This window comes from Panthera uncia, chromosome A2 (assembly GCF_023721935.1).
Source record: "Panthera uncia isolate 11264 chromosome A2, Puncia_PCG_1.0, whole genome shotgun sequence".
NCBI lineage: Eukaryota > Metazoa > Chordata > Mammalia > Carnivora > Felidae > Panthera > Panthera uncia.
Window position 1 is genome coordinate 161,290,302 of NC_064816.1, and position 11,962 is coordinate 161,302,263.

The 11,962-nt window shown below is 40.2% G+C and overlaps 1 protein-coding gene across 5 annotated transcripts in view; it reads right to left on the bottom strand.

The window, feature by feature from the left end:
* The window catches only part of LMBR1 (limb development membrane protein 1), a 154,197-nt gene that overhangs the window by 141,616 nt on the left and 619 nt on the right, over positions 1 to 11,962 (bottom strand). The gene's annotated exons all lie outside the window — the stretch shown is intronic.

The following is an 11,962-nucleotide window of genomic DNA, read 5'->3' on the forward strand; positions in this document are numbered from 1 at the left end:
TTATTTTATAATTTTCTTTTTTATTCAGATTTTGAGGTTATGGTAACTTAATTTCACAAAATGAAATTAAGAGCTTTTCTCCTTTTTGTGTGGGTTACAATAAATAATATTAGAATTATCTGCTCTTGAAGGGTGATACAGAATTCAGCTATGAGCCCATCAGATCCTAGTATTTCATATGACAGAGTTTGACATACATCTGCTATCTCTTCTATGGTATATAACTAATTCAAGTGTCTAGACTTTTCCTTTGTTAAAGAAAATTAATCTAGACACAGACCTTGTATCTTTCACAGAAATAAACTCAAAATAGATCACAGTCTTAAATGTAAACCACAAAACTACAAAAAATCCAGGTGATCGTGGGTTTAGCAATGACTTTTTCTTTATGATATGAAAAGCATTATCCATGAAAGAAAAAAAATGACAAATTGGACTTGATTATAATTAAAAACTTCTGCTCTGTGAAAAACACTGGTAAGAGAAGATAAGCCACAGGCCAGTAGAAAATTTGTACAAAACACACAGCCAATAAAGAAGTTGAATCCAAAATATAGAAAGAACTCATAAAACCCAAAAACAAACAACCTAATTAAAAAATGAGCAAGAGGTCTGAAGAGATAGCTCACCAGAAAAGATACCATACATGAGAATAACTCAAAGTGGATCACAGATAAAAAGTGTGATGGCTGGGGCTCCTGTGTGGCTCAGTCAGTTGAGCATCTGACTTCGGCTCAGATCATGATCTCACTGTCCGTGAGTTCAAGCCCCACGTAAGGCTCTGTGCTGACAGCTCAGAGCCTGGAGCCTATTTCAGATTCTGTGTCTCCTTCTCTCTCTGCCCTCCCCCACTCATGCTTGCTCACTCACTCTCTCTCTCTCTCTCTCTGTCAAAAATAAATAAAAATTAAAAAAAAATTTTTTTAATGTGACAGCTAAAATTATAAAATTCTTGGAAAAAAGTACAAGAGTCTTTATGACCTTTGGTTGGCAAGGCCTCCTAGAATATGACATCAATACAAAAATGACCAAAAAAATTGTATAGATTAATTGTATTTCAACAAGATTAAAAACTTTTGGGGTGCAACCAAGAAAGTGAAGAGGTGACCTACAAAATAGAAGAAAATATCTGCAAGTCATATGTTTGATAAGCACATTATGTCCAGGATATATAAAGATTACTTGCAACTCAATAATAAGAAAAAAAGAACCAATTTAGAAAAGGACAAAGCATACGGGGCACCTGGGTGGCTCAGTCGGTTAAGCATCTGTCTTCGGCTCAGGTGATGATCTCATGGTTCATGAGTTCAAGCCCAACATCGGGCTCACTGCTGTCAGTGCAGAGCCCACTTGAGATCCTCTGTCCCCCTCTCTCTGCCCCTCCCCTGCTTGTGCTCTCTCAAAAAGTAAAACATAAAAACAAAACAAAACAAAAAGACAAAAGATCTGAATAGACATTCCTCCAAAGATGATACACAAATGGCCAATAAGCACACAGAAAGACATTCAACGTCTTTAGTCAGCAGGGAAATGCAAATCAAAACCACAATGAGATAACACTTCATACTCACTAGGATGACTATAATTAAAAATCAAAATGACAGTTAACAGCAAGTGTTGAAAAGGATGTAGAAAAATAGAAATTCTCCTGCGTTAATGGTAGAAATGTGAAATGGTATCACAACTTTTGAAAATAATTTGACAGTTCCTCAAAATATTAAACAGAGTTATCCTATGATCCCACAATTCCACCCAAGAAAAATGAAAACATACATCCACACAAAAACTCACACAGGAATGTTCACAGCAACATTCTTCATAAAAGGCAAAAAGTGGAAAAAACCTGAAGGTCCATCAACTAAAGAATGAATAAACAAAATGTGGCACATCCATATAATGAAATATTCTCTGACCATAAAAAAGAACGAAGTATTGATGCATGTTACAATGTGAATGAATCCTGAAAATATCATGCTAACTGAAAAAAAAGCAAGACACACACAAAAAACACATACTGTATGATTCAATTTATATGAAATACCCACAATGGGCAAATCTGTACAGACAGAAAGTAGATTCATGGTTGCTTAGGACTGGAGGATTCACAGGGGGAAATGGGGAATGACTGCTAATGGGTATAGGGGTTTCTGCTGGAGACAATAAAAATATTCTAGGATTAGATCATGGTGATCACTGCACAACTCTTAACTATACTAAAAACCACTGAATTGGGTGAATTAGATGGTATGTGAATGGTATCTCAAAAAAAACTATAAAAAAACAGTTGAGTTTGTTTTGTGCAGAATTTCCACTGTTCTGGTGAGAACCAAATTCATACACATGTATAAAATGCTAAATATAAATTGTATAATTTCAGTGATCCCACATGGGTTCAATGCTCTTACGTTTGCATGTAAAACTAATATTGCATTATTTCTATACTCTAATAATGAAGCAGCAGAAAGAAATTAAGGCAACATTTCAATTTACAATTGCACCAAAAATAATAAAATACCTAGGAGGTAAAAGACCTGTACTCTGAAAACCATAAAACATTCATGAAAGAAACTGAAAACGACACAAATATTCCATGCTCATGGATTAGAAGACAAATATTGCTAAAATATCTATACTACCAAAGCCATCTATGGAATAATGCAATCCCTATGAAAATATCAACAGCATTTCTCATAGAACTAGAATGAATAATCCTAAAATGTGTAGGAAACCACAAAAGACCTTGAATAGATAAAGTAATCATGAAAAAGAAAAACAAAGATGGTGGTATCAAAATTCCAGATTTCAAGTTATATTAGAGTTGCAGTAAACAAAATAGTATGGTACTCACACAAAAACAGACATGTAGATCAAGAGAACTCAATAGAAAACCCAAAATAAACCCACAATTATACGACCAATTAATCTCTGACAAAGCAGGAAGAATATTCTATGGGAAAAAGTCTCTATAACAAATGGTGTTGGGAAAACTGGACAGCCACATGTAAAAGAATTAATCTGGACCGCTTTCTTACACCCTACACAAAATAAACTCAAAATGGATGAAAGACCTAAATGTGAGACCTGAAACCATAAAAAGCCTAGAAAAGAGTACAGACAGCAACATTAACACATTTTTCTAGATATGTCTCCTGAGGCAAGGGGAAAAAAAGCAAAAATAAACTACTGGGACTCATCAAAATAAAAAGTTTCTGCACAGCAAAGAAAACAACCAACAAAACTAAAAGACAATCTATGAATGGGAGAAGATCTCTGCAAATGACATATCCAATAAAGGGTGAGTATCCAAAATATAAAGAACTTCTACAACTCAACGCCCAAAACAGAAATAATCCCATTAAAAAATGGGCACAAGACATGAACAGACATTTCTCCAAAGAAGACATCCAGATGGCCAATAGACACGTGAAAAGATATTCAACATCACTCATCATCAGGGAAATGTAAATCAAAATTACAATGAGATATCACCTCACACCTGTCACGATGGCTAAAATCAAAAACACAAGAAACAAGTGTTGGCAGCATGTGGAGAAAAGGGAACCTCTGGGCACTACTGGTGGGAATGCAAACCGATGCAGCCACTGTAGAAAACAGTATGGAGGTTCCTCAAAAAATTAAAAATAGAAGTACCCTATGATCCAGTATTCACATTGCTGGGTCTTTACCCAAAGAACACAGAAATACTAATTGGAAAGAATATATGCATCATTATGTTTATTGCAGCATTGTTTACAACAAGCCAAATTATGGAAGCAGACCAAGTGTCCACCAACGATGAATGGAGAAATAAGATGTGGTATATATATACAGTGGAGTATTACTTAGCCATCAAAAAGAATGAAATCTTGCCATTTGCAACAGCATGGATGGATCTAGGGAATATAATGCAAAGCAAAATAAGTCAGAGAAAACAAATACCACACGAATTCACTCATATGCAGAATTTAAGAAATAAAACAAATGAACAAAGGGGGAAAAAAAGAGACAAACCACAAAAACAGACTCTTCACTATTGAAAAACAGGTGGTTACCAGGGGGAAGATGGGTAGCAGGATAGGTAAAACAGGTGATACGGATTAAGACTACACTTATCTAGATGAGCACTGAGTAATATATGGAACTGCTGAATCACTATGTTGTACACCCCAAACTAATATAACACAGTATGTTAACTACAATGGAATTAAAATAATTTTTTTTTAATTTAGAACACTGAATATCAAATAAAAAGCACTATGGCAATTTAGGAGAAAAGCCACATAATAAAAGAAAAAGCTTTATATTTTAGTACCTTTAACAGCATTTTTTTCTTGCTTTTTGAACAATCTGTATTTTCATTTTCCACTGGGTCCAAAAAATTATATAGCCAGCCCTGGAACACATTTAAAAGCTACTGCACAGAACTTCTTGGAGAGTACGTACAGAAGCAAAATCAGAATATAAAAACATGAAGAAAAAAATTCCCATCACCTTGCTCTTTTATTATCTAGATGTCCCTAAAGTCAACAAAGTTATATCATGTGCTCTTGGTAACTACAACCCTGAAACCCATTCAACACTTCCTCTATTGTTTTTTTTCTTTTTCAAATGTATTTATTTTAAATGTATATTCTTTTTTTTTTTTTTTTTGAGAGGGAGAGAGAGAGAGAGAGAGAGAGAGAAAGAAAGAGGGTATGCAAGCAGGGGAGGGGCAGAGAAAGAGGGAGACACAGAATCCAAAGCAGGATCCAGGCAACGAGCTGTCAGCACAGTCCCCGATGCGGGGCTCGAACCCACAGACTGCTAGATCATGACCTGAACCAAAGTCGGACACTTAACTGACTGAGCCACCCAGGCAACCCCAAAATTCCTCTATTCTTAAACAAGCTTAATTCAGTACCTCAAAGTCAACAGAAATAATGAATCCCAATGTACTAAGTAATGATCATGCTTCAAATAATGTGCAAGCACTTTCCTGGCATCATCTGACCTAATCTGCACATCTTTAAGATAGGTATTATAATTTCTTTTTTCATAAACAAGAAAATTAAGGTTCCAAGAGATTAAGCAACGTGCCCAATACCACACAGCTAGTAAAGCACAGATGTGACTGGAACCTACACCACCCCGATCCAAACCCAACAAATCTGCCTCCTTGTTTAGCTTTCAGCACTGCTGTGCAGTAAAGTGAAGCTCGGGCTCTCAATAAAGTATAATAAATTTCTGGGTTTTGAAAGAAAGTATTAGACTATGATTAACAACAGTATAGGCCTCAATAATGCACCTGATACTCAGACTCCTAGATCAATCCCACAGAATCCCCATCTCATGATTTAGCATGCTGGGGAAAGCCTGCTGGCAGTCCTAGATGCCCAGCTTTTCATCAAATTCCGCATTTTGTTATGGCGCTCTGAAAGATACAGACATATATTTGAGGAAAATTAAAATAATGTTAGATGATGGGGTGCCTGCGTGGCTCGCTTGAGCGTCTGACCTCAGCTCAGGTCATGATCTCACAGTTTGTGAGTTCAAGCCCCGCCTTGGGCTCTCTGCTCTCACTGAAGAGCCCGCTTCGGATCCCGTCTCCCTCCCTCTCTGCTCCTGCCCCAGCGCAAGCATGCACACTCTGTATCAAAAATAAACATTTAAAAAATAAAAAATAAAATAACGTTAAATGAATGACTTCTAAAGGCCAAAAACTGTACTTTAAGGAGTATGTGGAAAGTTCCTGAATCCTAAGCCCTGAAAAAGATATGTAGAAACCGGTACAGATTTAATATCGGAATAACTCTAACCCTTCCATCTAGAGAATCTATGGCCTACACAACGGAATCACTATGAGTTTTATCATGAGTCCTGCCACAAAATGACCCACAAAGAAAAGAATATGATATTGTATTCCCTCTCCCATTTCAAGTTCCCCTTACACAATTTGAACTTCATGCAAATTTAATTCTACAAAGCTTTTTTTTTTTAATTCTACAAAGCTTTTTAAAAACCAAAACATTCTGGCATCCCCAAATTTCAAGCCGCTGCTGGTTGAGATGCATCAGCAATGGAAAGACAGGTAAAGTGGGATGACAGAAAAACAGTTTTTACAATGTCACCCTGGGAAGGCAAATCCGAGCTGCAGAATCTGGCACCCCACTAGCGTCTGAGGGGAAAGTGGGAAAACAGGCACAGAGAACATCAGTGCTCTGACATGGAGTCAACGAGGGCAGAGCCGGGGGTTCTACACCCAGCAACTGGGACAGGTCACCCAAAGCTTCTCCCACCTCCGGCACACAAGTTCTTCTGTGCCAGTGGAAAGAATAGTGAGGAGTTGGATCCCAGGAGTCAAAAACTCTGAGCCAAAAATCAGCAAGACATCTGGATGGAGGAACAGACAGAAGGAAATACTTCTCAGAATGCATATTCTTCAAAACAATCCAAAATGTGTTAACAAGGATCCCACTGAAATTCTAGGGAAGGAGATTCTGAAGATTCTAACACACAAAGGATAATGACATTAGCAGTGTAAAATTAGAATTTATTATCTTTATCGTGTGCCCTTTCTGAATTGTCATATTAAGTGTTAAAATATTTACAAGGGCTTTCAAAGATAAATTCTGAATTTTATCACCTCATGTCCGTTTTTTCTTATAATGCCTTAAGTTCTTTGAATTATCCTATTACTGAGGCACCTGGGGGGCTCAGTTGGTTAAGCGTCCGACTTTGGCTCAGGTCATGACCTCACAGCTCATGAGTTCAAGCCCCGTGTCAGACTCTGCACTGAGCCCGGAGCCTGGACCCTATTTCGATTCTGTATCTCCCTCTCTCTCTGCCCCTCCCCTGCTCACGCTCTGTCTCTCTCTCAAAAATAAACATTAAAAAAAAAGTTTACAAGTTATCCTAAAACCCAAGATTTTCAGGAAATTAACCTACGCCACTATATTTGGATATAATCTTCAATGTCCAATCATCATGAGTGAATATCTACAATTATCCTCTACAAGTACCATGCAGAATAAACAAAAGCACACAGCTCTCAGAGATTTTATATTCCATCCTACTGTATAATGTTAGCTTGGAAACAAAAGGAAAACTAACACCAGAAATCACACTGAAATGATATGACATTCTTTGGATGCCTACACCTCTCAGAAATTATACTTCCAATGATCACTTAAGATGGAAAGAATAAAAAGAAAGGAAAAACTATCTCGCGTGTAATCAGAAATGCCTCAGTCTCCTTCAACCCTAAGTACAGAACTAGGGAGGAGTGAGGGATACTCACAAGGAGAGCAGTGAAGGTCAAAGCCTCCTGATGAAGGAGTCTGAGTGACTGCTCTAACCAATTACCACAAACTTAGTGACTTACCATAAACTTATTCCCTCAAAGTTCTAAAGTCACAAACCTAACATCGGTATCACTAGGCTAAAATCAAGACATCAGCAAGGCTAATTCCTTCTGGGGGCTCTCGGGAGAATCCATTTCCATGACTTTTCCAGATTCTGGAGGCATTCACTTTCCCTGACTCATGGCCTTTCCTGCACCTTCAAAGTCCTTCACTCTGTCCTCTGCTTGTTGTCACATCTCCTTCTCTGACTCTGACTCTCCCGCCTCCCTCTTATAATGAACCTTGTGACTGCATTGCACTTACCCATATAATCTAGGTCAATCTCTCCCTTAACATAATCGCATCTGCAAAGTCCCTCCTGCCCTGTATGATGACCTACAGCTTCCAGAGACTAAAACACGAGCATCTTTAAGGGTTACTGTATCACTGACCAGGGGAAGTTCATGTAACCCAGTTTAGCCAAATCAAATACAAAGAATCCTCTCTACCTCTATCCCATTCCTTTTTGCTCACCTATGTTATAAAATTAATATATGATTGGTTTTGTATCCACTACTCCATTCCACTATAAGACTTTGTGGACCACACTGAGAAAGAAAAAGCAGCCCCAGACATCTGGAAGCTCGCCTGCTACTATCGGCTAGGCCTTGTTGTTGCTACAAACTGGCTAGCATCTCAGAGCAAGGCACTCACAGCCAGGCCTCGATAATCCTTCCTTGAAAATAAACAACTTCAGAGAACGTCAACATCACAGAAGGGCATCCTATGACCATAATGGACAAAGAATAAAACAATACCACTCTGTAATCATGACTGAACAAAGACAAGAAACATGAATGCCATCCAAACCATACAAATGACCAAATATCTTTCCATCATGGTTCATAAAAATGACTTGCTTCTTTACCAATTCCAGCTTTAGCTTCACCCCAGTCTTCTTGACTTCTAGACAAGATTAAAATACTTAATCATAAAACTATCAGATCAAAGCCCCACTTTCTTAAACTCTTTCCAAATCACCCAACACAAGCACAAATCCTATTTTTAAAAGTTCCTTTCTAATACTCTCTTATTGAAACACCCCCACAGTTCCCAGTGGTATGCATTTTCCCTCACTGCAACACGCCATCAACCCAACTTATCCAACTACAGGTATATTCCTGGTGGTCTTTGGCTGGAAGGCAGTGAAAAAAGCTCAGAAAAGCCTATGGACCCCCAGACACCTGCATTCCAAATTTATATACAAGATTAACGACTCCCTCCCATCTTCGGCCCAACCCCTATTTCTCAAGAGGGAAGAGCTAAAGTTTTTATCTGCAGCACAAGGAGTAAGCCATGGAAATGAAGGGGAGACCCTGGTAGAAAGAGGCAGGTAAACTCACCTAGGGTAACAGTAGAGAGAGAATGATCCCTGGCATCTCCATTACATCCCCACTCTATTTGGCCAAAAAGAAGGAATTTGAAGGAATTCAAATAAATTAGAAAGTCCTAAAATCTCTACTGTTGTAAAAGTCCTAGTCAACCCCAGAACTGTCCCCCCAAAATACTACAGCCAAGTGAGGGAGCTTAAGCCATAGCCAGAAAAAGGAAGAATTTAAATTGCGCAGCCATACCAAAACTCCCTGCCAGCTAGTTTCATAGTCTCTCCGTGGTCCTTTCATTAGCCTTAAAATAAGCATTTTATGTAACCAATCTAGTTGGATCCCACACAACTCTGTTATGGTGGAGGTTTAAACTTTATAGGACTGTAAATATAGCACAGGCTGTGAAACCAGCCTGCCTGGATTCAAACTCTGGTTCTATCACACGCTGACTATGACACTTTGGCTACGTGCTGTGAAATACCTACTTCGCATGCTTGTTATGAGACTCCAATAAGACCCCTGCTAAGCACTCAATTAATGGTACTTATTATTAAACTAGTGAAGGGATTATGGGGATTTTTTGGTACAGTTATGCATTAATCTGTGACCATTTTAAAGTAATAGCTATATCGGAAAAAGTGGCATCAAGGTAAGAAAGCCATTTTGAAGATAACATCTAAGAAAATGCATCCGAACAACAGATGCACCAAAAGACAAGTGATGCTGTGCAACTATGACAGGTATAAAGAACAGATACACATAAATTGCTGTCCATATTTCAGTTCTCCTGCTGGGCATTTAATAAGCTAGAGACAACGTTTTAGTATCCTGGGTAATGGTTCACGGATGCATGTCATTTAAAAATAGGTTAATCAAAGGCAGGTCACCTATGAACCAATGAAAAATCTGTGTATGAACCAAGGATTATAACTAATCCAATTCTGCACACATGAAGCTGAAAAGAAAAAGGGAAAATAAACAGCAAAAGGAAGAAAGAAAATAGATCATTACCACCTGGTTAATAGCTAAAATCCAATGTACCCATTAAAGTAATTGGTGAAAGAACTCTGAGATATTCATAATACTAAAGACAAAACAGCATTATTAGTAAGTATTTAAAAGTTAAATACTACACAATATGCAAAAACGAACTCAAAAATCAAAGACCCCAAATGTCAGAATTAAACTATAAAACTCTGAGAGGAAAACATAGGTGGAAATCTTCATGACACTGGATTTGGTGATGATTTCTCCAATACAACACCAAAAGCACAGGCAAAAACAGAAAAAACTGGATAAACTGAACTTCATCAAAATTGACTTTTGTGCAAAGAACACTATCAATAGAGTAAAAAGGCAACCCACAGAATGGGAGAAAATATTTGCAAATCTCACATTTAATAAGGGATTACTATCCAGAATATATACAGAAGTGCCAAAACTCGGGGCGCCTGGGTGGCTCAACAGGTTGAGTGGCCGACTCTTGATTTTGGCTCAGGTCATGATCCCAGGGTTGTGGAATCAGGCCCCACCTTGGGCTGCGCAATGAGCATGGAGCCTGCTTAGGATTCTCTCCTCTACCCCCCCCCCCCCGTTCCTCTCCCCACTTGCTCTTTCTCTCACAACAAAAAATTCCTAAAACTCAACAACAATCCAATCCAAAAATGAGCAAAGGACTCAAATAGATATTTCTCTACAGAAGATATACATACGGCCAGGAAGCACATGAAATAATGCTCAACATCACTGATCATCAGGAAAATGCAAATAAAAACCATGATGAGTTAACACTGCACACCCACTAGGATAACTATTATTAAAAAAAAAAAAAAAAAACCCGCAGAAAACAACATGTATTAGTAAGAACATGGAGAAAATGAAACCCTGGGGGGGGGGCACCTGGGTGTCTCAGTTAAGCACCCAACTCTTGATTTCCGCTCAGGTCACGGTCTCATGGTTCGTGAGTCTGAGCCTGACGTTAGGCTCTGCACTGACAGCATGGAGCCTGCTTAGGATTCTCTCTCCCTCTCTCTGCCCCTCCCCCACTTGCGCACGCGCTCTCTCAAAATAAACGAACAAACTTTTTTTAAAAATGAGGAGAAGACTTGAGGCTTCACAAGAGTTCCAAATACCCATAAACACATGAAAAGGTACTGAAATTCACTAAATCATTAGGGAAACGCAAATAAAATTTGTTGCGCAATAAATATTGCGACGCTTAGGACAATGGCTTACATTTAAACAGGACAGAAAATACTAAGCGTTGCTAAAGCTGGGGAGCAACCACACCCCTCATTCAGTGCTGTGGCAGTGCAAGGTGGTGCAAGCACTTTGGTAAATGGTAGGAAAGTGTCTATTAATGATAAATGCGCAACCTACACAGCGGTTCCACCCCAGGGCATCTTCCTAACAGAAATGCGGACACACGTTCACCGAGAAACACGTACAAGAATATTTGCAGCCCCAACCCGTTAACTACTGAAGCGCCCCTGAAAAGTAAAACAGGGGCTCGGTCTGTTGAGCACCTGACTCCTGATTTCGGCTCGGGTCACGATCTCAGGGTTGTGCGTTCAAGCCCCAGCCACGTCGGGCTCTGCGCGGACAGCACGGAGCCTGCTTGGGACTCTCCCTCTCCCTCTCCCTCTCCCGCTCCCAATAACCTTCAAAACAAATAAAATAAAGTCGGTCGCACTATAGTCACACGACAACAGCGACAGGAACGAATGCTCTTCATTCCAAGTTATGACTCGGCAAAGCAGTTCTCAATTTCAAGATCAGTAAAGACACAAATCCGGCGATTCGACACCAGAATTCCCTCACCCCCGAGCAAGAGCTGTGACCGAGTCTGGGACAAGTCAGAAGACGGAATGTGTAAACCCGATGTGCGACTGCTGGGAAAACACAAACACATCGGGACGCGCGCGGCGCACGACCAAAAGGCAGGCACATCAAAGCCGGTTTCTAAGGCCGAGCCCGCTTCCCGATCCCGGTAGGACGCCCGCCACCAGAAGTTGCCCGCAGAGCACAATGGACTCGGGCTCGGGCCCTCCGGGGCCTCGGTCGCCGCCGGCCCCCACAGCAGAAGGCGTGGGGCGGGGCTCGCGCGGGGCCGGGCCGCGGGGCGCCGGGAGCGGCCGCACAGGCACCTGCACGCACACCTGTGTGCGCTCACGGCAGAGCTCGGGGCGGAGGGCGCGGGTGGCGGCGCGGCGCGCACCCAGCTCGGGCGCGGGGGGCGCGGGGCGCAGGGCGCGGCCG